Consider the following 24050-nt stretch of genomic DNA (forward strand, 5'->3'; position numbering starts at 1 on the left):
AGGGTGGGAGAGCGACAACGAACAAATCCTATTTTGCAAAAGTCCAGCAAATATCTTTTCATTGCCATTTAATGCTGTTGGTCCCTAAACAATAGTGATTGATTTTGTTTGGTCTTGCAAGCACAAATTATCCTATAATCATCTTAGCTTGCCAGGCATGCTTACATTGACTTGTTTGTTTTTTAAGGGGAAATTCAGAGATTGTCATGAAAAATGAAAAAGGTTAGAGGCAAGTAAAAGATTTTTTCTTTATTTTCCTGGGAGGAGGGAACTGCATCCCCTTCAATTAGTTTTCACCCTGATACTTTTATAGTTCAATAAAAAAAAGTGAGGTGAATTTAGAATTTAAATAAATTACTTCTGCTTTTTATTTCAACTAAATTGCTGCTTCAGGGTTCATCTTTGATGATCTCCTAGACTGTATGATTGTTTGCTTTCACTCCGAGCAAGTATGCACAGCAGGACACTAAAGGGACAATATACTACAACTACATCTAGTTCTCTACATCCAACCGTTTGGCTATTTAGTGTCAGCCTCAGTCCTGCAGGGTGAAATTGTATGGACAATTACCCACTGTTTTTGAATAGTAGAGTACTTCCTCTAGCAACTATGTAAATGACTGGGGCAAACATTACGGATGCTTTGAGGCTCATTTAATTGTGTTAATATGTCTGACGAGAGGGGCTTTTAACGGTTTCATCCTGTTCAGCTCTGTACGCTTCAGGATTATGATGAGCTCTAATTTGGGCCATGTATTATTTTAAAAAACTTCAGCTGAGAACTTGAAACTGAAATGAAAAAATATATTATTAATTGATGTGGTAACAGTCCTGCAGGGATCATATGAAATGGATCACGCACAATATCTAAAAGGATGACATTTGTTAACTGTACAGTCACTGGAGGGCGACAAATGGCTATTCGTTTGGATTTCAGATTAATATGTAGGTGAACAGTGATATAGTTCAGCATGTCAAGGAAGAGGAGTCCAAAAGTCTTTGACGTTCCAGAATTTACATGGAGTGAATTTTACCAGTGATGCAACACCATTTTCTGGATTTAAGTACTGTGATTATGATCTTATAGTAGCCTTTTTTTATTATTATTCCAGCATATCTTGCAGCAAAGTATAAACAGTTGTAAAATTCAAGGAATTGATCTTATCACCCACTGTTTAAATGCCACCTCCTTTGGCATGAAACACGGAAACCCTGTAGCAAAGCTGCGGTGCCGCATAAGCCAAGAATAGTAGCCAAATAAACGTGCAGGAAGAATGTAGATATGATGCTTGACTAGGATGCTGGGAAAAGAAGTTCTGCTCCTGAATCGGTCACAGATCTACTGTGTATTTTTAGGAAACCACTTCATTAATTTTATCTCTGTTTCTACTCCCCATCTTTTGTCTATTAAAATGGTAAATTCTTTAGGGGAGAGGCTACGTATCCCTTATCAGGTGTTGATACTGTGTTTAGCACAACGAAGACCTGATAATAACCGTAGTCTGTACTTGCAATTTTAATGCAAATAATGTTATAACAATAATTTTAGGTAGGTGAAATGCAATTACCTCTTTTGGATCTTTCCAGTAGGTATCACTACAGCTGCATAAAGGCCCATCAAGATGAAATTCCATAAAGATCATGGCTTGTCCTTTATCCAAAAGGCAATGAGCCAGATGTATTTCTGGTATAACTTCATTGATGTAAATTGAAGCACAGCAAGAATGAATCTGTTCCAGCTGCATAGCATCCTGTAAAACAATGTGGGACTGTTGGTTCAGTAAAGCCTAGGGCCAGAATATAATCGCAATTCTTTCACTTATTTTGGAGAGGGGTTGTTAAATCCATTAAATTCATTAAGGCTAAGTAACCTTTCCACCAATGTGAATAAATGGATCACAATTACAGGTGGTTAGAAAACTGTTTTTTCCAATTCATAAGCAATTTCTATTTTTTTTAATGTTAACAAGAACATTTCTATTTTTTTCAAGGTATTCAATTCAGTTCAATTCGTTTTTCATTTTGACAAAACATAAACAGTTTGAGCTTGAGATCTGGTAATTGATTGAATAAAAATGAACATTTCTAAATGTCAAAGAACTTCCAAATTCCAACTGTAAATTGACCCCGTTTGTTTTCCCAGTGGAACCTGGCTGCATTGAACAGTTCAGAATTTAAGTGTTCTTCTCCAAAAGAAAGTCAGCAAGATCAACACCTGAACAAAACTTGTTAGTGTTGTCAAATCTGCCTTTTTTACTGAAAAAAAAATTGTGCAAAAACTTTTTGTCTGAGTCTAGTCAAAATCTAGTGTTCAGTAGGAAGTCTGCCAACAGCACCGGTGATTTAGATAGGTCACTCATCTAAGTAACTAACCCAAACTAAGCCTGCCTAGAATATGAGAAGTGATGGGAACAAATCAATAGGTAGTCTTGCTGCAAGCCCCAGATAAATACATATAACACATAGACCATTATTTTTTTCATACAGTTACAGATATTTAAGAAGGCTTTATCCTGAAACTTCATAAAAGAGAAATGGTGACTGCAGGTCTTGAGGAAGGGATAATCCCATCTGTAATATAACAACTGGTTGCCGCTGTGGCAATGATTATGATGTCACAACCAGAGAATTATGACTCCAGGTGGGGAATAAACAGCAGGAGTAGATGAACTCTTAAGATCTTGTTTTCATGCCAATGCCCTTTAGTAATACGAGTGAGAAATGGTAGAAAAATATGTGGTGAAATAGGGGAGCTCTTTCTAAATGGAGTTGTGTGCATTTTCATAGCTCTAAACGTTAAAGGCCAAATTTGCATGGGAGGACTAAAGTGGAATCGCTCTGGATTTACCCCAGTATAACGCCTATCAGAATCTGGCGTACATTGCCTTAGCATGCAAATTACATTTGCAAAGACAGCTAAAGATGTGTGGTCCTGCAAATCAAGGAATAAACTATTTTATGGGGCCGATTATCTTTTCTGCTCTGATACCATAAAGGGCCTTTAAAGTAAGTGTAATGAAGGGCACTTCGCACTGAGATAGAGGTGTAAATCCTTTGGCACACATCCTGTTTTGTAAAACTTGTTATATGAAGACTCTTTCCTATCTTCTGTCCTTGCGTGCTTACCAGAACAAGTTGTATCGAAGAGGCTTCCTCAGTCACTGCCGAGGGTTCGATTTTGTGGGATTCTGGGGCCCTTTGACTGCCCGTGGTGGTAATCAGAATTGAGGTCGCTCAGCAGCTTACAGGAGTGTCCAGGGCTTGGTAGGACACATCTTTTGACTTTTCTGATCAAAAAAAAATCTCAGGCAACAGGAGGTAGTAGCATCAGATTCTCCTGTTACCATGTTCATTATTGGTACTGCATCCCACAGCAATTTCCCCACTGTGAGGGAGTGAAGGAGCGAGCGGGCTTCGAGGCTTTCTGCCCTGGCGCAACTGCGCTAGGTCCCCATGCTCAATCCCAGAATGCGGGGCGCAAACTAACCTTCTCCAGGTGCATGGGAGAAGGCGGGGCCCGGACGGCGAGGGCCAACATAAAGGAGATGCCGGCGCCAGGACGGGAGGCAGCGGAACCGGAAGAGTCCGGCGGGGAAGTGGACACTGGCGGGAGCACACTCAGGTGGAGGTGCCCCGTCCTGAAGAGCGGCTGGACTTTCTGGCGCAAAGGGTAAGCCCCTGCGGGGTTTTGTGAACCTGGACAACCAGCCCAGTGAGGCCGCGGATGGTAGGAAACCGCCGGGAGTGGCCGGACCCCGGTAGGCCCGGCTACCATATAGACTATAATAGAGGGGCAGGCACGGACTGCGAGATTGCCGCTCCATTAGTAAAGGACCAAGGGGTTGCAAGGAACCCTAGAGGGGGGGTACCGAAGAACTCCTTGGGAGTTGGAAAAGGGGTTTCAACCCCACGGCATACAGGAAAAGAGCGGAGGACGTCTGAGGACGATCGAAGCAGGCCCCAGGCTCTGAAGAATCCCTGGCCATACCTGTTTGTGTTGACTCTTTGGTGGTTTTCCTTTTTGGACTAATTTGAGAGAGACCTTATTAGGTGGCCAACCTAGATAGGCGGCCACCACCCGGAGGACCGGGCAAGGGTGTAGGGGAGGTGGAGCCCTCATCGATGAGGGACCTTGAGAGTCAAGGAGTCCCACTTTTGGACTGGCATGTGCTGGACAGATAACACTGAACCGGATTACAATCAAAGTCATGGCAGGAGAACCGGACACGTGCAGCCCTCAGGTGAGCAACCCTTAGCTACTGGGAAGAGTCCCGACATGGGAGGTGGAGGGTACGGCGAAGCCGTGCCCCCCCCCCACACCCACCTTGTGTATGGTTTCGTACGTCCTAGGCCTTCAAGCTAATGCATCTTGGATTTAACCAGCTTGGGCCAGGGCTTTCTCAGTGGAATTCATTTTATCCACTGCTCCTCTCTCCTTCTTCCCCCCCACAAAAAAGATATCAAATAAGAACTGCTGTATACTGAGCAAAACAAATCTCCAGCAGCTGATAGTAACAGTTGGTTTAGACAGAAGAACAAGAAACACTGCAGTAGACAGAAGAAGGATAATCTTCCCACCAGGAACCTCTCTCCCTAAATCCAGTTTAATTGGAGGCTTGCTTATGCCCTGAAGCAGGAAGACATAGGTCCCTTTCAAACTTCTTTTTATTTCTTACCTGTTTTATTATTATCCACATAAACATTCAGCTCTTTTTTTGAACTTTTTTTTTTTTTTTTTTTTGCTAAATGATTACTCTCCATGATACCTTGTGGCAATGAGTTCCTCTGGTTAATAGTGAATGATGTGGAACAAAAATATTTTCATGAGGGTTATCTGTTAGGGCAGAATAAAAGATACGCCAGTTATTCTAACCTCATCCCTTTGTTTCTTTGTAGTCCTTCATCCCTGTGTCTGTATCCACTTGCAGTTTTGGCCTTATGCATACTTTGTAAACTCTCCAGAGCAAGAGCCCTTTTTTTTTATCTCTGCATGTAAAGCCCCTGGCTGAATGGAAGCTTGTTGGTAGTACTGATTCCTAGGAGATATTACAATACAAACATTAAATAATATTTCCTTGGTATAAGATCACACTTAAAAGCCTGCCCAACAAATTATTTAGATAAAAACCATTTTGGGGGTCTGGACCTGGCTTCCATTAGATGGCTGCCCAGTTCCTATCCATAAAATGGCCTTGAATTCAATTGGAGCCTCTTGCCTTTACTGTAGGATACAAATAAAAACAAACAAACAGCAACATTTTTCCTGTGCCAAGAATGTTTCCAGTGGGACATTTCTAATTGCTCTGCACAAGAGGAAATTAGTGATGTTAGGGCCACGCGCTGATTAACTTTGATCAGCAAGTGCATCGGTGGCTGACACCGGTGAGCGCACAGAGGGCAGGAACAGGAAGTTTTCACGCTGCAAAATTCTTCACTATTGTTCCACTCCATTGTGCAACGAGGGAAGAGAAGTAAATGATGCAGGAAAAAAGACCACCAGCAGCTGCTGGATCTTGCTACCGAGCCCCAGTGGCTTCTACTAATGTTTTCAGAAGGGAAACAGCTCCTGGCTGCTGGCCGCTAGTCAGAGTTTCTCCTGCCAAAATCAAGGGATAGGGAGGAAAGGAAATAATTTACATTCGGACTTTAGAGGCTGGAGGTAGAAGGCGGCACATAAATGTGGATTTTACATTATGAATAGTGCTGTGAGACTTGATCCTGGAAGAACTCCTGGTGGAGAGATCCCAATGAACTTCCATTGCAATAGGAATTCAGTGGGTAGGGATAGCTGGCAGGCTTGGGTCTTCCTTTGAAGTCTTCCTAAACAGCCTGCATGTGCTCTTTTTTCTCTTGCAAGAACTGCACTTAGACCCCAAATCTATATATTTAACTGATGCTCAGCCACACCTTCAGGATGTGACTCCTTTGGAAGCCAGGCACATCAACTCCCATTGGCCTGTGTATTAAACAAAAACTAAACTAAACAAAAACAAAAAAACCCCTACTCACTGATGTTGACCTTGGGTGGTAAGGGACTGCTCATTACCCTTGCTGGCAGTCCAAAGCTTGTTGATATAATGTGCTATGGATCTGTCAGACTGCACTGGAAACTCCATAACAATCACCATGAAAGCCTAAGGTGCACAAGAAACAATTGTGGGGTGGTGGGAACTTGGCAAAACTTTTCTGAACTGTGAATAAAAAGTACCTCTCATGTTAAATGAGGGAGAAAATAAACGTTGTAAAATAACCTTTCATGGGACCTTACATTTTGATAAAGCTTGGGTATTGGATCTGGGTGCTGAGGCCACCAGCAGTATAGTCACTGGGATTTCCGTGTCTTGAAAAGCTGCCTTCAATTCTGGGTGCAAAGCACTTGAAATCCATGATATGTAGCATGCAAAATGGACATATTTAACTACTTGAGCTGGCTAGACATCTGATTCACATTTTAAGGTACTTAGGAAGCTTTCTAAATCCCACTGGACACTAAAACTGCACTTTCAAATCACTAAATACTTCTGTAAGCCTCAAATGGTAACGTTCAGTCTAAACCAGAAACAGGCTGGGAGGGGCAGTGGTATCTGGAGCTTTGTATCAGTCTGTTTTAAAGACAAGGACCTTTGACAAAATATCAGACTTGATTTGCATTTGGATTACAAGCACTGGGCCCTAGATTTCTTGTGTGTCCTTAGGCAAGTCATTTAATCTTTCCATCCTCGGTTCTCCATCTGTAAAGCAAGGGTAATACTCCTTCTCTCTCCTGTCTCTGTTCATTTACATGGCAAGTAAGCCCTCATCTTTTTTGGTGTCCCTTTATGTTACCTAACATGGTGCTTGTCATGGGCCCAAGACGGGCCAGGAGAGATCCTGTAAAATCACCGTACAAATATAAACAAGTGGAAAAAGAACAGTACCTCATCCCATTTGTGGCTGGCATCCAGGCAGGTGTCCTGACATTCTCTTCTTATCATAATGAGCATGAAAGTTGGGAAATAGTTTTTAATTACACTGATGGGACTTATTAGACTTCAGAGAGGGACTATCAAGAGACTTTCCAGATTGTGAAACCTGGAAATATCCACCTGTCAAAATCCTTTGTTTGAATTTAAAGTTGCTATGAAAACACTGAGTCCTCCTTTCTTGATACATAGTGATCAGGGACAAATTTGCTTAATGGATTAATTAAACTGATTTAACTGTTAATGAAACCCACTCTGTGCAAGGCATCTATATATTTATGCATAGTGTTTCAAAGGTAGCAAATTAATTAGGGTTGGTACCTCATTGGGTACAGTGGCCACACCTAATAAAACTGGCCATGCTTAATGTAACTGTGTCCCCCTTGTATTTATGGACTACATCCATGTGTTTTCAAGAAATGGATATCCCAGCAAAAGATGGACCATTTTGACTAGCTCCTGATGGTTCAGGATGTCACAGTGAAAACAGAGCTAGAATGTGATGAGAAACAAATCATCCAGTTAGACTAACGCCTTTTGTCAAATACTCACTGGTTTTTGGATAATTACCAAGAGCCAGGAGAACATTAAACTTGGTATCACATCATGTAGTACTACTAGCTTCAGTCCAACTTGTGCTAATAATTGTATTTGATCATTATTGCTTGTTAGGTGAAGTGATTAGCGTGTAAAATATAGTGGCTGGTGTTAGGAATTGAAATGCAGAACAGGCCACTACTGGAGGATAACAAGGTGCCACAGATGTATCCTCTTTTGATGTGGTTATGGCTTAACCTTTGCTTGGTTCCTTGAGGCAAGAGATGGGAACTGTCACAGAGTCAAAGGGCCCTGAGCACTGCAGGCTGTACCTGATGGACACTCCTGTGACACCTCACCCTGGTGCTCTCAGGAAGATAATTAGTGGGAAATGGCCAGCCTAATGGGAAAGGCATGTCTAGCCCTGGATTGTGCTAAGCCTGGCCATGCTTACATAGTGAGGCAACTGCTACTTGTGTACTGGGCTCCACCGTGTTTCCATAACAGGCCTGGTACCACTCGAAGCTGAGGAATGGACGTAACTGGTAACTCCTTGCTGGACTTCTCAGTGGGTGTAAGGTTCTTGCCCCATCAATATGTTGCAGCCTCTGTCACTGAGTAGGGCTATGTGAAGCTTCGGGTGCTGATTCAATTTGGAGGAGATTCGGCAGCTGAATCTCTGAATCCAAATGGAATCACGAGGCCAATGAAAAGGTCCAAATCAATTAAGAGCTCTCCAAATCAATTTGGAAAAGATTCGGAGAGCTTGGGAGATTCAGGCAGTCCCTACTGGCTGCAGCAGGGAACTGGACTCGGACTCTGAGCTGGTAAGTAGGGGGCGGGGAAGGGAGGAGGGGGGAGGGGACCATGGGGGGACACCTGCCAGACTTCATCCCCTGCCTGCTCCCCCAGCCTCCCCCATGGCTGCCCTGCCCAGCCCCAGCTTCCAATTGTTTAAAAAAAAAAGCCCCTACTCACTGGGTTCTGCCTGGGGGGGAAGGAGGCACTTTCCACTGCCCCCCACTACAGGGGGGGGCTCTGCCACAAGCCCCCCACCCGCTCTCCCAGCCTCCCATGGCTGCCCTGCCTGCCCAAGCTCCCGGCCCTTTAAAAACAAAAACAAAAGGCCCCACACTCACTCAGCAGCCTTGGGGCTTCTGGGGCCTCATGGCAGAGCCCCACTTGCAGTATGGGGCAGTGGGGGGCAACAGGGATCGTCTCCACTGGGCAGGATCCAGTGAGTGTGAGGTTTTTGTTTTTTTCTTAAAGGGGCAGAGCTGGGGTGGGTGGGGCAGCCACAGGGGACTGGGAGAGCAGGCAAGGGTTGGGGGGCTTGTGGCAGAGCCCCTCATGCAGCATGGGATAGTGGGGAGCAGCGGGGATTGCCCCCTACCCAGCAGCAGCCAGTGAGTGGGGGCTTTTTTTCCCAAAGAGCCAGGAGGTGGGCTGGGTGGGGGATGGGGCCTGTGTGATTGGGAGATTTGACTGATTCAGCTGAATCGAATCACTGTCCCCTGAATCAGCCAAATGCGAATCCAAAGTGAATACTAGCTGCTTCACATAGGCCTACTGAGAAGTATCCTGTCCCATTGCACATTCTCAGTAAGTGTACTGAACTGTGCCTGCTCCAAGCACTCCTTTTGGCTAGGTCCTTTCTCCTTGGAAAGGTGTACTCCTAATGTTATACAACCTGGAAGTACAGACAGCACAGTAGTAGCTTAGGAAGTTGGATGAGAACAGTTTTGAAATACAGAGGAACAAGCACTGATGATCCAGAGGCATGCTTTGGTGGACTTAAAAAAGGCTTTGTGGAAATCCACAGTGTTTGATGCTAGGGGTCAAAGACTGATGTTCAAGACCTGCAGAGAATTTCAGTAATTGGGGTGCGTGGAGTCTGGATGTGTGCTTGGATATACAGATTGTCATCAGTAATGCACAGTACATTAAAGTTTCAATGTCAGAGGATGCACCTCTGCAAAGGCTGACAATATATTAATGAAGTTGCTCCAGCCATTTCACTCCAATTGCTAATTTATTCATAGTTTACTAGCAATGGAAGGGGTGGGGGGAGTAAAACCCAAGGTCTGGGTTAAATAGCCCTTGCATCTTGAATGCCTACAAGGTTTATTTGCAACATTTTGGTTATATATCATATATCTCTTTCATCCTTGGCAAAGAAGACTAGATTAAAAAGGGATGAGCAACTTTAGTCCAAATAAATTGACTCAGAAGAGAACATAGTATTAAATCATTCCACTGGAGCTAGATCTCAAGTTAAGTAATGCAGTCATGTGTCTGAGATGACATGGTGAATCATGTTCTTCTTCTTTTCTGAAGTCCATAGTGTTTAATTCAGTGATTAAACCCGTCTGCTGCACCACATGCCACACATGCAGGCGTTCCCTATGCTGCTACTTTTCAGTGCACGGTGTTTTTTATGACCCCAGGAGATCCCAAAGTCAAAAAACCCATACCAAAAAAAGGTAAGGTGGTGCATGTGGCGGCAGCACACGGTGCCTACAACTGAAGTCTGGCCGACCAGTCATGCTCTAGCTGGTGGCCAGGCTTCCAGCTGCAGCTGGAGCTCCCCAAGGCTCCAGGACCCCAGATAAGACTGCTGGGGCCAGCACAGTTGCTGGCCTCAGCCTCCCCTACCCCACCTGGAGTAACCTGCTGTACGCCAGAGGGTGCATGGCATGGGCACTCCCTGGGGACAAGTAGCAGCGGCACGTGGTGTGCCCCTGTTACTTATCCCCAGGGGAAACAAATGTCCACACTCATCTGGGTGCACCCCTATAGAACACTTTTGAGTGTTATTCCTAAGTTGAGCTAGGTATTACCATTCCTTTGCTATGGGGTTATATAAAAGTAGACAGTACACTGCAGAGGGAGAATTTTTTGTGTGTGCTATTCAATATTATTATTATTATTATTATTATTATTCAGTCACATATATTCTGTTGTTAAATGTCCAAAATATACATTATACACTTGCACAGTATAAGATAGGCTCCCTAGTACAAAGAACTTAAAATCTAAGGACATTTTTATCCAAAATAGCCTTTAAAGTTTCATGCCTCCAACTTAGGGGTGGCCAGCCTAAAGAAAGACACGAATTAAGAGGACATTTAAGAAAATTAGGCTGCCGATGGATGCAACCTTGTTCCTCAAGACATAGGTTTCATGGGATTCTCTCTTGCCCTTTAGGTCCATAAGAGATGGATAACAATATACAGATAGAGGAAGAAGAAATAACAGGCAAAGATGGGATACCCAAACTGGCTGTTCAGTTGCTACCGTGCTGCATCAATTTGTACAGCAGATGTTGGCTTATCAGGAAGCCCTGATGAGGGCAGTTTATTCCAGCTTAAGTAGTATTTCCAGTTAATGACAGCGACCCATTTTAACAGCAATGCTGATAATCAGGGGAATAGAATGAGCACCTTGGCTGGCCATGAGGTTCGTTGTGGGCTCTTTAGACCAATTCTTTGCTGGTATAAATGATCATGGTTTATTTGAGGGAGTAGGCAAGTGGTGAATGCACCTGTTTCTGTGGGGCATAGGATTTGAATTCTTCCGATGTCAGCAACAGGGTCAGCTGCCAGATACCCATTGTAGTACAGAAGGAGCAAGAACAGCTTATATGCCTGTCAAAGAACTAAAGAAGAACAGAAAACTGGATTTTCCAGAAATTATGCACCTCAGTGCGTGAACTTGTCAGGGAGGTTTCAATAAAATGGTTTTGAAATTCTTTGCAGGGCATTTTTTAAATTTTCTATGATAATTTTTTTTAAAATTCAGTATGGTCAGTGTTGAAAGGAATTGACTTTTTATGTTTGTTCAAAATATTTCAAGTGGTTCAAACAAAATGTGACTTCAATTGACCAGAATCAATTTTTTTTACATGTAGGATTGGGATAGTTTCATACTTGCAAAAGGATACGCAGAAGCAAAAGTGTCAATGCCAGTACCCTGAAGCGGTAACCAAGGAAAAGTAAAGCAAACTAGAAAGAAATAAGGATGCTTTACCCCTTTGTGCTTAGAAATCAGTGCATTATTTCATGAATTTCTCTAGACTTCTGGAGCAGCCTCTGCACTGGTTTTAGGACAGGAGGTTCAGTTTAATGCGGATTTCAAATTTGAGTTTCTGTTCTGATTTGTAAATCTTGCCAGCAGTTCCCAAATGTAATGCATCTTGTCTTGCAATTTTGGAGCTTCCCTCTTCAATCCATCATGAGACTGAACGTATTGGAAATCCATCTGTAGTGATTCTAAGTTTTAGGAGTCTGTAGCAACAGTTTCCTGGAAAATCAGCCAAGCATTTCTAAACTTAGTGTTGGGTAAAAATTCTTATATTGAAACCAGAAGGGCCTGTTCCATCCCTTGCATGTGATGGCTCTAATCATCTCAGTAGTGACTCATTTTGGATGTAACCTGCTATCCAGCCATTCCAGTCTTATCACTTGCATCAACTCTGCATGTATTGCACTAAATTCATGGACTTAAGATCTCACTTTAGCATTTCAATTACTTTTTGTGGAAACCAACCACTAGAGGGTGATGTTGCACAGACCAGTTTGTAAAACCAATGCAATAGGGAGCTCCTGTGCCTATAGAGTGAAAAGCAATCAGGACTGTTGGTAGAGGTGATAACTTTTATTAGAACAACTAGATTTTTGCCAAAAAAAAAAAAAAAATCTTTTATTGAAAGCTTTCGGGCACAAAAAAGCTTGCGGCTGCTTGCAATTAAAGATTTTCTTATTTTTATTTTTATTTGCAAAAATGTAGTTGGTCTAATAAAAGATACTACCCCTACCAGGAGTCCTGATTGCTTTTTCCTGTAGACCAATATGGCTACAACCTGGATACCTAGAGTGTAAAAAAAAAAAAAAAAAAAAGTTTAGTGGTTCTTGGCCTGGGCAGCTGAATGTGTAATAGATCCTCAGGGGAATTTAAGCTGGTCTTGATGTGACCTAGAGGAGCACTGAATCTGCTTTCCCTTACTGTATCCAAAGGAGGGCTCTCACCAAAGTCCACCCACCTATTTTGGGCCAGATGCTTGCCTCAATTTTTCTGTATTCAGTCAGTCTGTAGTGGTTATTAGCTTGTCCAGAAGGCTTCCTCTCTTTCTCATTCTGTTTTCTATACTAAGACAGTCTTATCACATCAGCCACCTGGCTGAAGCCTGCCACGACGTCTTGATGAAACATTCTGCATGCCCATGATCTCGCCTGCCACGACTCATTGTTAAGGGAGAAAATAAATGTCTCTTGAGCCTCTTGGAATTGACTACTGTTGGCCAATCCCTCTAAATCCAGTTCTTCTTTACTCCCTATACTTACACCCAGTAACCCCTCCTTGGCTCCTCTGGGGGCGTGGAGTGATGCTAGTACCTCATAAATTTCTGGCCAGTCTTGGCCTAATATCATGGGGTATAAAATCCCTTCCTCTAATCTATTTTCCTACTGACACCCTGTACTTGTAACTCTAATAGCTGACATTCATAGTGCACTTTCTGTTTATGAAGGCAAACCACCTTCACTCCTGCACACCTTGGTGCTCTTTTTCCAAGATATCAAAGGTGGCCTTACAACGGATTAAGCGCATCCTGTATCGACGACAGCTCGTACTGGTCTGCTGACCACCAGCACTGTTACCTCGGATAAGGGTTGTAATGTCTCTGCCAAGTTATCTCCTATGCTACAATCCATCATTTCAACACTATGTCCTTCTCTTGGCCCCATCCAACTGACTTCAGGTGCTTTCAGGTTCTTCCTTGAATTCTTTCAGCCTTATGGCTGCCCACAGTCAGCGGGGACACTCTTGAGCCATGTGACCGTATCTACCACAGTTAAAGCACACCACTCTTGCAGGATTTCCTCTCTTGTTTTCACGGCCTTCTCCTTCACTTTTGCACTCTGTCTCCCAAGCATAATTCATATCGGCTCCTGTTGTACTTCTGTCCCAGCTAGTCTCTCCCTGTGCAGTATCGAAGTCTTCTGCCAGCTGCAGGGCTTCGAGGGAGGATTTTGGACAGTGGCACCAGACCCATCTCTGTGTGTTGTCTTCCGGGTCTGAGAGGAACTGCTGTAGTAGTATTTGATCACACACTTCTTCTTCGGTTAAAGTTTCTGGCCTCAGCCATTTGTCTAGCAGGTTAGCCAAGCATTACCAAAGGACTCGGGGTACGTTCTCTTCCTTCCTCTTCTTGCCCCTGAATGCCTGTCGGTGTCTCTCTGGGGTTATATTTCTCTTCTCAACAATATTTCTCTTTTCATCTTGTCATAATCTTCGGCATCTATATGAGTCATGGCATGATAGGCCATCTGGGCTTGTCCTACCAAAAGGACTCCCAACTGTCCAGGCCATCTAGCCTTATCTAGCCCAGAAGGTATGGCTGCCCTCTCAAATATTTTTAAGAATGCCTCTGGATCATCCCCTTTTGTCATTTTTGGCATCTTTAAGTCCAAAAAATTCCTGTGTGCCCATGCCTGCTCTTGTATCAGATGTTCTTCTACCATCATTTGTCTTGCTACTTGCTGTTGTTGCTGCTGGAGCAACTGAACTATAAGATTCCGAGTCTACTGAAGGGTCTTCAGGCACTACCATCATTGGTTGGTGCTCCATCCTGTACTCTCTGGGGGGCCACCACTGCAATTTCCTAGCCAGTGCACCAAATATGTCCAAATGAGGGCTCTCACCAAAGTCCACCCACCTATTTTGGGCCAGATGCTTGCCTCAATTTTTCTGTATTCAGTCAGTCTCTAGTGGTTATTACTGTGTCTGTAAGGTTTCCTCTCTTTCTCACTCTCTTTTCTATACTAAGTTTTATTACTTCAGCCACCTGGCTGAAGCCCGCCACAAAGTCTTGATGGAACATTCCAGATGCCTGTGATCTTGCCTGCCATGACTTGTTGTTAAGGGAGAAAAGAAATGCCTGGAAGTGCGGCTTTTGATGTTGTTGGTTTTGATGTCTGCCTCAGTGTAGCGAGGGCTCCACCAACCCCTACATCCTCCCCATTCCATCGGGTCTTAATTCACAGTCCGTATAGTCAGCTTCAGAGCTGTCTAGATACTTTTTATGTCTCTGGATCTGGCAAATCAATTGCCACGCTGAGCCTGGTTGTCCTCCACCAGGCTTGAAGCAACACGAGGAACTGACTTGTATTTTACCATTGTTTTCTTGGCCTATTGTCCAGATGGTTGCATCTCACTATCCTGCTATATCTGGGAGGAATCCTCTCCCTCTCCAAAAAAAGAGAAAAAAAACCCAAACGTTGACTTCTTATAGTCCCTTATATACCCTTATAGTCCAGTCTTTATGGTACCTCTTCTCAGACTTGCTATTACGGTACCTCCTTCCCTGCTTGTCTCTCCAGACTGTCCTGTGGCAGTTTCAGTTTCCCTGAGAGCTGCTCCTTCTGGGTTTCTTCTCTGGCAGCTCCCTCAACAGAGCTGCCTCTCTGAAAACACTTCCTAACTGCTCCCTCTATGCCTTCAGTCATCCCTGCCACCTCTCTGGCTGAGTCAGCAACTTCTGGTTCTGGGCATCCTCCGCTTTCCTGCTCTGGGTCTCTCTTTATCTTGGAGGTCATGCTTCCTCCCCCTCCCCTCCAGAAACACCTGGAGAAGAAGGAGCCCTGCATGGTTCTTTGCAGCCTTGGGGCTCGGGGCTTGCAACTCTGGTGAGTTAATCTTTGTCCCTGGTGGCGCTTCTCTTTCCTTGTATACTGCACAAGCCTGGAGTCCCAATTAGCGGAAAGAAAGAGCACTGCTTCCCCCCTCACACACACCTTACTTTCACATGTCTCCATTGCTATGAGAGAAGGGGATGGGGTTTACAGAGCCACTGGAAACCGTTCTCCCCAGTCCCCACCTCTCAAGGGAAGGGGGAAACTAGATTGATAAGGGAATCTGCCCCAGATGTACTCTAGATCTGTGTAAGATGCATCTTAAGTTGTCCTTACCTCTACTGCAATCTTAAGTTGCCCTTACCTCTATTGCAATGGCAATCTTACAGAAAAGCTCATTAAAATAACTTGGTTGTAACTTTTAGGCCAGAGCCTGCTGCTGTGAATTCTTGCTTGGGTAATGGGGAAGGCTTTTGCAGCTTCAGGTCTGGGAAACATTAGGAAGCATTTCAGTGGCACACCTAATGAAAGCAAGGACAAGAGTACTGCATTTGATTTCTATCATTACAAAAGCTAAGATGTGACTTGAAAAAAAAATATAACTGTAATTATGTTCTTTGTTTTTTTCTAAGATTAACAATTAAAATGGGAAGGAGACTTTTTTTGGTTAAGGAATAGATTTTTCTCATCCACTGCCAGGGTTGGATTCTAACCCCAATTAAGAATTTTGAAAGGTTTTCTTTTTTATGTCCAATCCAATCTGTGAAACTTATTTGATCCTTTGCCCTGACAAGCAAGTACTGCATTCTGTGCTGGGATTACCACTGCACCATAGGATGCAATGTGTACTTTATCATAAATATATAAAGATGGAATGAACAAAGTTACAAAATCCAGTGATTAAATTAAATTAAAAGAAAAAAAATCCAAGCAAACAGAAGTCAACCGTGGAATACCCCAAATGGCCATATTAGAGAATTTTAAAGATAGTAAAGATAGAATAATAGCAATTCCTGGCAACCATGAAGTCCCCCCAAAGCACTGTACAGGCTGCCAAGTTAAAATCATTATGGAACTTTCCTTCTCTGAGTGAAATTTACCCCTGTGCAGAGGTACCAGTGCAAGGACTACACCAGGATTAAGCTCTCTTTAGAAGGTCTGCTGCACAGGGGCAAATTTCACTCTTGAACACCATATTCCACCAAGGGTCTTAAAGTACTTGGCAAACGCTAATTAATTAAGCTTTGCAGTGTGCCTGTGAATTATCCCAATTTGCACCTTCTGCTCAACCAGCAGTTTCAGCTTCTGTGCCCTGTTCACAAAATTCTCCCTCTAGCTATCTCACCTAATAAAATTTGAGTCGTATACTGCTACCCCTCACTGTAGAACTTGAAAACCTTCAGTGACGACAGTGAAGAACCTGGCATTTTTCCCCTTCTGGGGTTGATACTTCCCTTAGGAAGGGAGGTTTTGGTTGGCTGCTCCAGCCTATTTGTATTGTGAACGTTATTTATACTGGAAATGCTTTCTCAAGTGAGACAGTTTTGCAACATTTCCTGAAGATTGTGGGAGTCTGGATTCACTTGATCTCCTCTGGGAGTCCATCCCATACTCCTGCATGCTTTGTCCTGTGTTATCTCTGTCTCTTCATATATTGCACCACCCCTAGGCACTCCAACTCTTTGTCTAGCAGTTGCAAAAGCCCTGTGATTCAAATAGAAATTCTTCCATGGACTTTGATAAAGTGTTAATCTACTATTCTCCCTTTATTTATGAACTTTCTAGAGACCCATTTTTTTATAATGGCCACAAAGCTGGCAATAGAACTGGTTTCCAAAATCTAGATGAAAAATCAACCTTGGTAGAGAGGCTTATTGATCCAAAAAAGAGCCCGAATCATGGGTAGCCTTTATATTGACAGTTTGTAGAGAAGAAAGTTTCATGCTGTCATAAAGAAAAAAAGTTTTACTATAACAATATTTAATTTTTACTTAAGTAACTCAAATATAATCTAACTAAGAAAACATCCATCTTTCCCTGCACTTATTAGGCCAATATTTCTCTCATGCTTGTGGCTGGATATTACACAATTCATGGATGCAATAAATAGGTCTTAATCTTTGATTTGGGATTGATGCTTTTTATTACCTGTACAAATCTATGCTAAAGTCTGAATTTAATTGCACAGGAGTCTTGAAGTGCTGGGTTAAGTTTATGCTTGCCATCCTAGCTTTGACTACAGTCCAGCAAAGCGCTGGGACATTTGCTTAAACCTAATCCTGTTCCATAAACCATTTGGGCATGAGTTTAAGTGCTTTCATAACAGTTATGGATTGCTGGATTCTGCTCTGTTCCGCAAATTTAGGGTCTTTTGTCACATTATAACATAACAAAACACAATGTTACTTTATTTTGCAGTTCCAAAGAATAAATCTAGTAGGTGATTTTTGAGCTATTATTTACACCTATTTTTTGTCCTCATCAACATATCCTGTCACCAGAGGGACCCTGTGTCATGCATGCCATTGTGACAGGCCTACAGACCGGCAAAACCCAGAAGGTCTGTGGTGCTTTTGTGGGTCAGCAGCCACAGAAGCAAGTGTTGGCTAGAGTGAGCTCTTGCTGTCATTCATACACAAGGGGAGTTTATTTTGGAGAACAGCAATAAAAGAACTCTCCTCTCCTCTGTGCATTTGCCTTCCCCTGTCAGTTGTTCAGCTCCCAGAAAACTCTCCTGTGTTAATTCAGAGAGGCAGGACCCGATTTCCAGGCTGTTCTAGCTGGCCAGGACTGCTTGACAGGTGCAATCATGTACTAAGTGTAGATGTCTTAATGATCTCAAAATGGTGTCCCCAGTTATTGTTGGTGCCTGTTAATAGTAGATGCCTTGAGTGAAGTCATGTTTTATAAGTCTGGCAGGTGAGTTCTACATGGACTTCTGCACTTCCTGCTAATTTAGTTATACTAGGTGGTGTACTGAAGGGCAGAACGTGATTCATATCTGCAGTGTGCGTGTGCTTATATATACATAAATGTATATCTATGCATATATAGTATTTATGCATATATAGTATGTATACACGTGCTTTGTCTGTATGTGCATAAGTACGTATTCACAGAGTTATTACATATCTGTATATGTATTATTGTATCTACTTGTATTTAATGTATAATAGGGATCACATAAGAAAAGGTCCATGGCTGCACTGATACCCCAGTGTAAAACACCAAAGTGTTGAAATTCGTTCCATTCCAGCTGCCTCTGCTTAACAGAACAGATGCTTCTGCAGATCTTCCCCCCCAAACTTAGATCTGTGAAGTTAAACCACTGAAAGGTACAATTCCCAGCATTACAGAAGTGACTTATGTTTTTAAAGCAGTCTCTTAATGAACTGCAGCTGCATATCCTTTGGCTGGAATCATTCCTGAATCCTCATTATTTTAATTAAATATCTGTCTGACTAAATAACACAATGGAAATGCATCGACAGAGCCTTTCACCCGAGGTCATTGGTTTGAATCCAGTTTGCTCTGAATCCAGCCAAAGTTGGCTAGTGGCTTGTCTGATGACTTGTGTAACAATTAGCTGGTGATGCTAGTCCAGGTTCTACTAGGCAGATGCACACATCGCAAAATCTCCATCGCTATTGGCACTACAAAATAGCCTCATTGACCTTTTTCAGCAGCTGAGCCAAAGGTTTGATTTGTGCCTTGGAGACTGAACAGCTTTCCCACTTGTATGCACTCCAGCTCAGGAATAAAAGTGCATTGGTGGGACAGCATGAAAAAAGCCTGAACTGCTGCTGGCCATGCTGTACCTCTTACATGGCTAGATAGTGTCATTCTCCAGGTTGATCAGTTTGGCACCTTTGCTTAACACTAAGTAAAGGAGATGCACCATGCACATGGCACTGCGCTGTGAGTTTTCATGAGCCATTAGGAACCCAAAAGCAGGTTTTCAATAATGCTCACTCTTATTAAGGCATAAAAATAAAAGGCCAGATTTTGAAAATCACTGGGAAAGTTTCTTCCTTTAGTGGTTCAGGATAAAACTGGTTGAAATGTTTCCATGCAACTCCTCCCCTAAATGATATTTTGTTTTTCCTTTTGGTAAAAATGTACTTCTGTTTTGGAAAAATGTTTCTGATATTTTTTTTCCAATGCCAAGCTGTGACATTTTTGTTGGAAATTTTGAAGGAAAAGATTGCTTCTTCTAAATGCCCTGTGAAAAAGTATTGCAACTCAGTTCCCGGTCAAGTGCTATGTACTTGAAAATCTGGCATTTTGAACATTTGACCCTTTAAAAAAAGAGCAGACTTTGAGAGTTAGGCCTCAGTCCTTGTTCTTAACCTGCCTGCTGTCTGACCTGGCCTTGTACTCTAATTGTGGCTCAGAACTTGAGCTGCCTCAGGGACCTGGGATTGCACATTTTACCCCTGCTGGTCACCTTTCTTACCTTTAATGTGGAGGCAGAGGATCCTAACACAAACTACAGAGCTAGCATCTTGAGTGAAGATGGTCATATTTGCTATTAGGGATATGTTTCTGAATAGGTGATGAAAGACTAATAAGAAAGTAATAGCTAGTACCAATCTGAATTGCATATGATAGAAGGCAGCATAGATTTGCATATTTAGAGACTAACCTAAGTATAGCACAAGCTTTTGTGAGCTGAAGCTCACTTCATCAGATGCCGTGAAAGGATGTGCACAAAGCAGGAGATATATATGTATGATATAGAGGGTTAAAAGCACATCAGGTGAAGGTGTTATGAATGCGTATAAGCTATTGTAAGTCATATGTAGAACTCTTTAGCAATGAATAACCATGGATTAAAGCGTCTACCAGCCCTTTATAAACTCTTAAGATATGCCTGCTGTGCAAATGGAGACTGTAGAGGTAGACTGAAATAGCGTAAGTGGGAAGGTGAGTCTTTTCCGGTGTGTAAACAGCGCAAGCATTTTAACATAATACTTCTTCAGCAGGAGAAAGAACAACAGCTGCAAATGGCCACTTAAACACCAATAAGTAATATCTGTTCATCAAAACAAAACCTCACGGGTGTAATAGAAGGTGGAGCCTGCTTTGTAGCGTCTAGGTGGCGTTCACTTCTGTGCGCAGGTGGAGCCATAGCGAAGTCTTCAACTGAGGATGAGACTATAACTGCACTAAACCCCACATTTTCAGGGTTTAAGTAGCTTGCAGGCCTCATACTTATTGTCTACACAGGAGTGATTCTTACTCGCTTCTAAAATAACCCTTTTGTGGATGTCACTCCCCATGGTGAGATAAGTTTGCAAGGCTCTGACCAGTTGAGTGGCTTTGGTTGTAAATATTAGGCCACCCTCTTGATCCAATAACTAAATAAGGCTTTGATTACTATCCTCAGAGAAATCATCCAGAGAAGGAGAATGGAAACATTCCCTCTGTAGCTTGTAAAATGGACTGCATTACAATGTTATAGACATGTTTAGTAAATCTTGTCTTGCTTTAAAAATTGACGTGGCTGGTATTCCACACATGCCAGCACTCTCATTTTCCACTTTGAAACGTAAATGACCATACATTAATGCAATAACCTAATACTGCAAGGCTTAGACGTTTCCTTCTTTAATAACATTAGGAATAAAGACAAGTGACTTTTTAGCCTGTTGAATTGTTCCAAGGATGAAACAAATTGTAAGGCTTTAAATTTATTAACAATTGGCCAGTCTGAATTATTTTTATAGAGCTTCAGGCCCAATTAACTAACTCAAGGATGATCTCCAATATAAATGATAACCTCAAACACAATTACTGTGCAAGAGAGGAATGGAAAGTGGGTAAATGGCATATTATATGCCTCAGCATCATTTTGAATTTAAAGGGCAAAATTTAATTTAAAGTGAAGAGGGAGGGGGGAAAGGAGATGTTTCATTAGCAGAAATTGTTTTTTCTTACTGAATTGGGTTTTTTTTCCTTTCTCTTTCTCAAAATTAGACTGTGATAATACTAGGTTTGGTGGCTGTTACAATAAGTCGAACCCAAACTAAGTTTTAAAAATGTCTGGTGATTTTTAGGGCTTCAGATCCTCTGCTGGTAAAAAGTGGCACAGTTCTGAAGCTGAATCGAATTTTGCCTTACAGCTGCAGTGCTACTACTATTTGAAGGGGTGCAGGCGGTAGCTGTGTTGGTCTAAGGACATAGGTAGACAAAGTTCTTTGGGTGAATCTGATATCTTTTATTAGACCAACTTAAATAGTTGGGGGAAAAAAATCTTAGCAAGCTTTCAGGTTTAAAAACCCTTCATCGGGCCGAGAAAGTCTCTGCAGTTGGTGTGTGCTCTTCCTGGCTGGAAGGAATAGTAAAGAAGCCAGAGGCTGGTCTGCATGCAAAACAGGCAGTCAGTGAAGATGTAAATTGAGGAGTCAGGCTGGGTAGGGGGAGAGAGAAGGGGCATGAACGTAGCATGTAAATAGTGGAGAAGTACCTGGGGAGTCAGATGTCAGGCAGTTTATAATGTGTCATAAATCCAATGTCTATATTTAGTCCATTTTTTTTTTGTATCCAGGAGGTTGATGAAGTGGAGTTCATAGGCTGGTCTGTGAAAAGTGTTTTGTAAATTCCCTTTCAGGTTTAGAACTGAGAGATTGGAGAGAGAGTGGTTTTCTAGTGAGAAATGTGACCCCACCAGTAACTGAATATTTCTGTCCTTCATAGATTTCTGGTGTGTGTTCATTTTAGCGCTTAGACCAAACTACAGCACCAGAAGTCTATCAAAGAGAAGAATCTTGCCTCCTTGTTCAAATTATAGCAGCTCATGCATTTAGGTTTGGAAATTCCTGACGCTGTCATGCCAAGAAGTTATAGTAGCAATGCATCTGAAGCTGTGAACTTTGAAGAGTAAGGATGGACCTCCTTACCCACACTAAATCCATAGTGCAAATTTGTAACTACCCTGTACTTTGCCCAAAGGAAAGTGAGTATAAAATACTACCATAGTGCTGTGTGAATGTTTCACATCCCCCGAGCAGAGGGCAAGGTTATATGAGAAGAAAAGCAGGATAAAACTAGCGTAGAAAGATGCCTAGCCTGTGCCATACAAGACTAGTCTTTGATTCCAAGCTCTGCTACAGACATTTCATGTGACTTTGCTCAAATCATGTTTAGTCTGGAAAGAAGACTGAGGGGAGCTTGGGTAATAGTCTTCAACTACTTGAACGGTGAATATAGAGAAAATATGGGGATGGACTTTTCTCTGTGGCTGTAGGAGACAGCACTAGAAGCAATGACCACAGACTGCAACAGAAGAAATTTAGATGGGCGCTTGTTAGGAACTTTCTGACTAGGAGGTCGGGCATTGAAACAGGCTATGTTGACAAGCTGTGCAATCTCCATCCCTGGAAGTTTTCAAGAGCAGGTTGGACGGACACTTGCTGGGATGATTTAGTCAGGGATGACCCTGCCTCAAGTGGAGGGGACTAGATGACCGTATGAGTTCCTTTCCAGCCTTACTTTCCTATGATCCTATGTAGGCCCAGATCCTCAGAGGGATTTAGGTGCCTAACCTGCATAGAAATTTGTTTCAGTTCCTCATTTATAAATTGTCACTTCCTTACCTCGCAGATGAATAAAAATGTTCAATATTTTTAGTTGTTAATTAAGAAAAACAAATTCCCCAGATTGAAATGTGTTCATTTTGGGGGGCAACTTCCTTTAAAAAAAATCAGTTTAAGAGACTGTTTTGTTTCCTTTTGTTTTGTACAAAAGTGACAATGGATGTCAAAAGCAGGGATGCTGCTGTTACACAAACAAATGCACAACATTTTTACATTAAGGTACCTTTTATTTTGAAAAATATTTTGGCCATTTCCAGTGCTGATTCATTCTTAATTGAAGCACACAAGCAGATATATTCCTGATGGATGCCTTTAGACCTTCCTTTCTAAGTGATGAATGTGTACTTCTGCTGCACCGAAACAGCGGAGATAAAAAATCTCCATCCCAAAGGTCTGATAAGCTGATTCATGCTGTCTGAACTGGTTTGTGTAGTTATTGCCTAGTTTTGGCGTGTTCTGGTGTCACAAAGTAAATGTCACATGTGAAACCAGTGCTTGGAGAACCTGGAACTTGATGTACTAAAGAGAGAAATAATGAATAATTTGAGGGCTTTTTAGCAAGATTCCAGACTGCTCTGACAAATGCTGCTGAAAACTGAGGCTTTGTTTCTTGGGTATATTTTGAGTTTAATTCTTTCAAGCAATACAGTATTTTTAGAAGCTGTGGGCGTATTCAAAGAAGGCTGCATTGACTCATAATCAACTTGATATAGGTGTGGGGGGAGGGGGGTGTTTTGGTTAATTTAATCTCTCCCAATTTAATGAAGTAGGCAGAGCTTCTTCATCAGCCGGTAGGCAGCTGCCAATCATTGAGGGAAGGCGTAAGAAGGTTTTGAGGGCCATTTTTAAAAAAAATCCTCAGGTTAATGTCAGAATTGCATAACAGCACCTTCCATGGAGGCACCAACATAAAGGCCAGATTCTGGACACTGCTCAGCTCTTTTGAAAATCTAAGCAGTTGCTTGGATGTTTAAATTGCTGTTGAACCCTTCTTACAATCTGTCCATATGGGTTTATTTAAGTGGCATATAGCATACATAGGGCTTCCATCCAGCTTGGAAACCAGGTGCATTCTGCATGCAGTCAGGGCTTCAGGAGCTTGGCCCTCTATTTTTGCTTGTATCCAGGCAATATTTTTCACTGTTGTTGTAGACGAATATATTGAAATACTAATAAAAGGATAAGACCTTGTCTAGCTTCCGGGAGCTCAGACACCCACTACAGCAATATCAAATGCATGCATACCACAAATTGAAAAGTGGAAACAGACTGAGCAAGATGAAGGCTGAAAAATCCTTGATAAATGAGAAAATGCTAATTTT

At 42.4% G+C, this 24050-nt stretch overlaps 1 protein-coding gene across 4 annotated transcripts in view; it reads left to right on the top strand.

Moving 5' to 3' along the window:
• LRRTM4 (leucine rich repeat transmembrane neuronal 4) overlaps positions 1-24050 on the top strand; it is a 551455-nt gene that overhangs the window by 170059 nt on the left and 357346 nt on the right. Inside the window, exon 1 of one of the 4 annotated variants that reach the window (XM_019545960.1) lies at positions 22068-22088. The exons of 2 other annotated variants lie outside the window; for them this stretch is intronic. The gene's annotated coding sequence lies outside the window, so the exon portion shown is untranslated. Of the gene's footprint in view, positions 1-22067; positions 22089-22988; positions 23152-24050 lie in introns of those variants that run through there. One more of the 4 variants, XM_019545959.1, reaches the window with a different exon arrangement.

Source organism: Crocodylus porosus, unplaced genomic scaffold (genome assembly GCF_001723895.1).
Source record: "Crocodylus porosus isolate Cpor-Errol unplaced genomic scaffold, CroPor_comp1, whole genome shotgun sequence".
In the NCBI taxonomy this organism is placed as follows: domain Eukaryota; kingdom Metazoa; phylum Chordata; order Crocodylia; family Crocodylidae; genus Crocodylus; species Crocodylus porosus.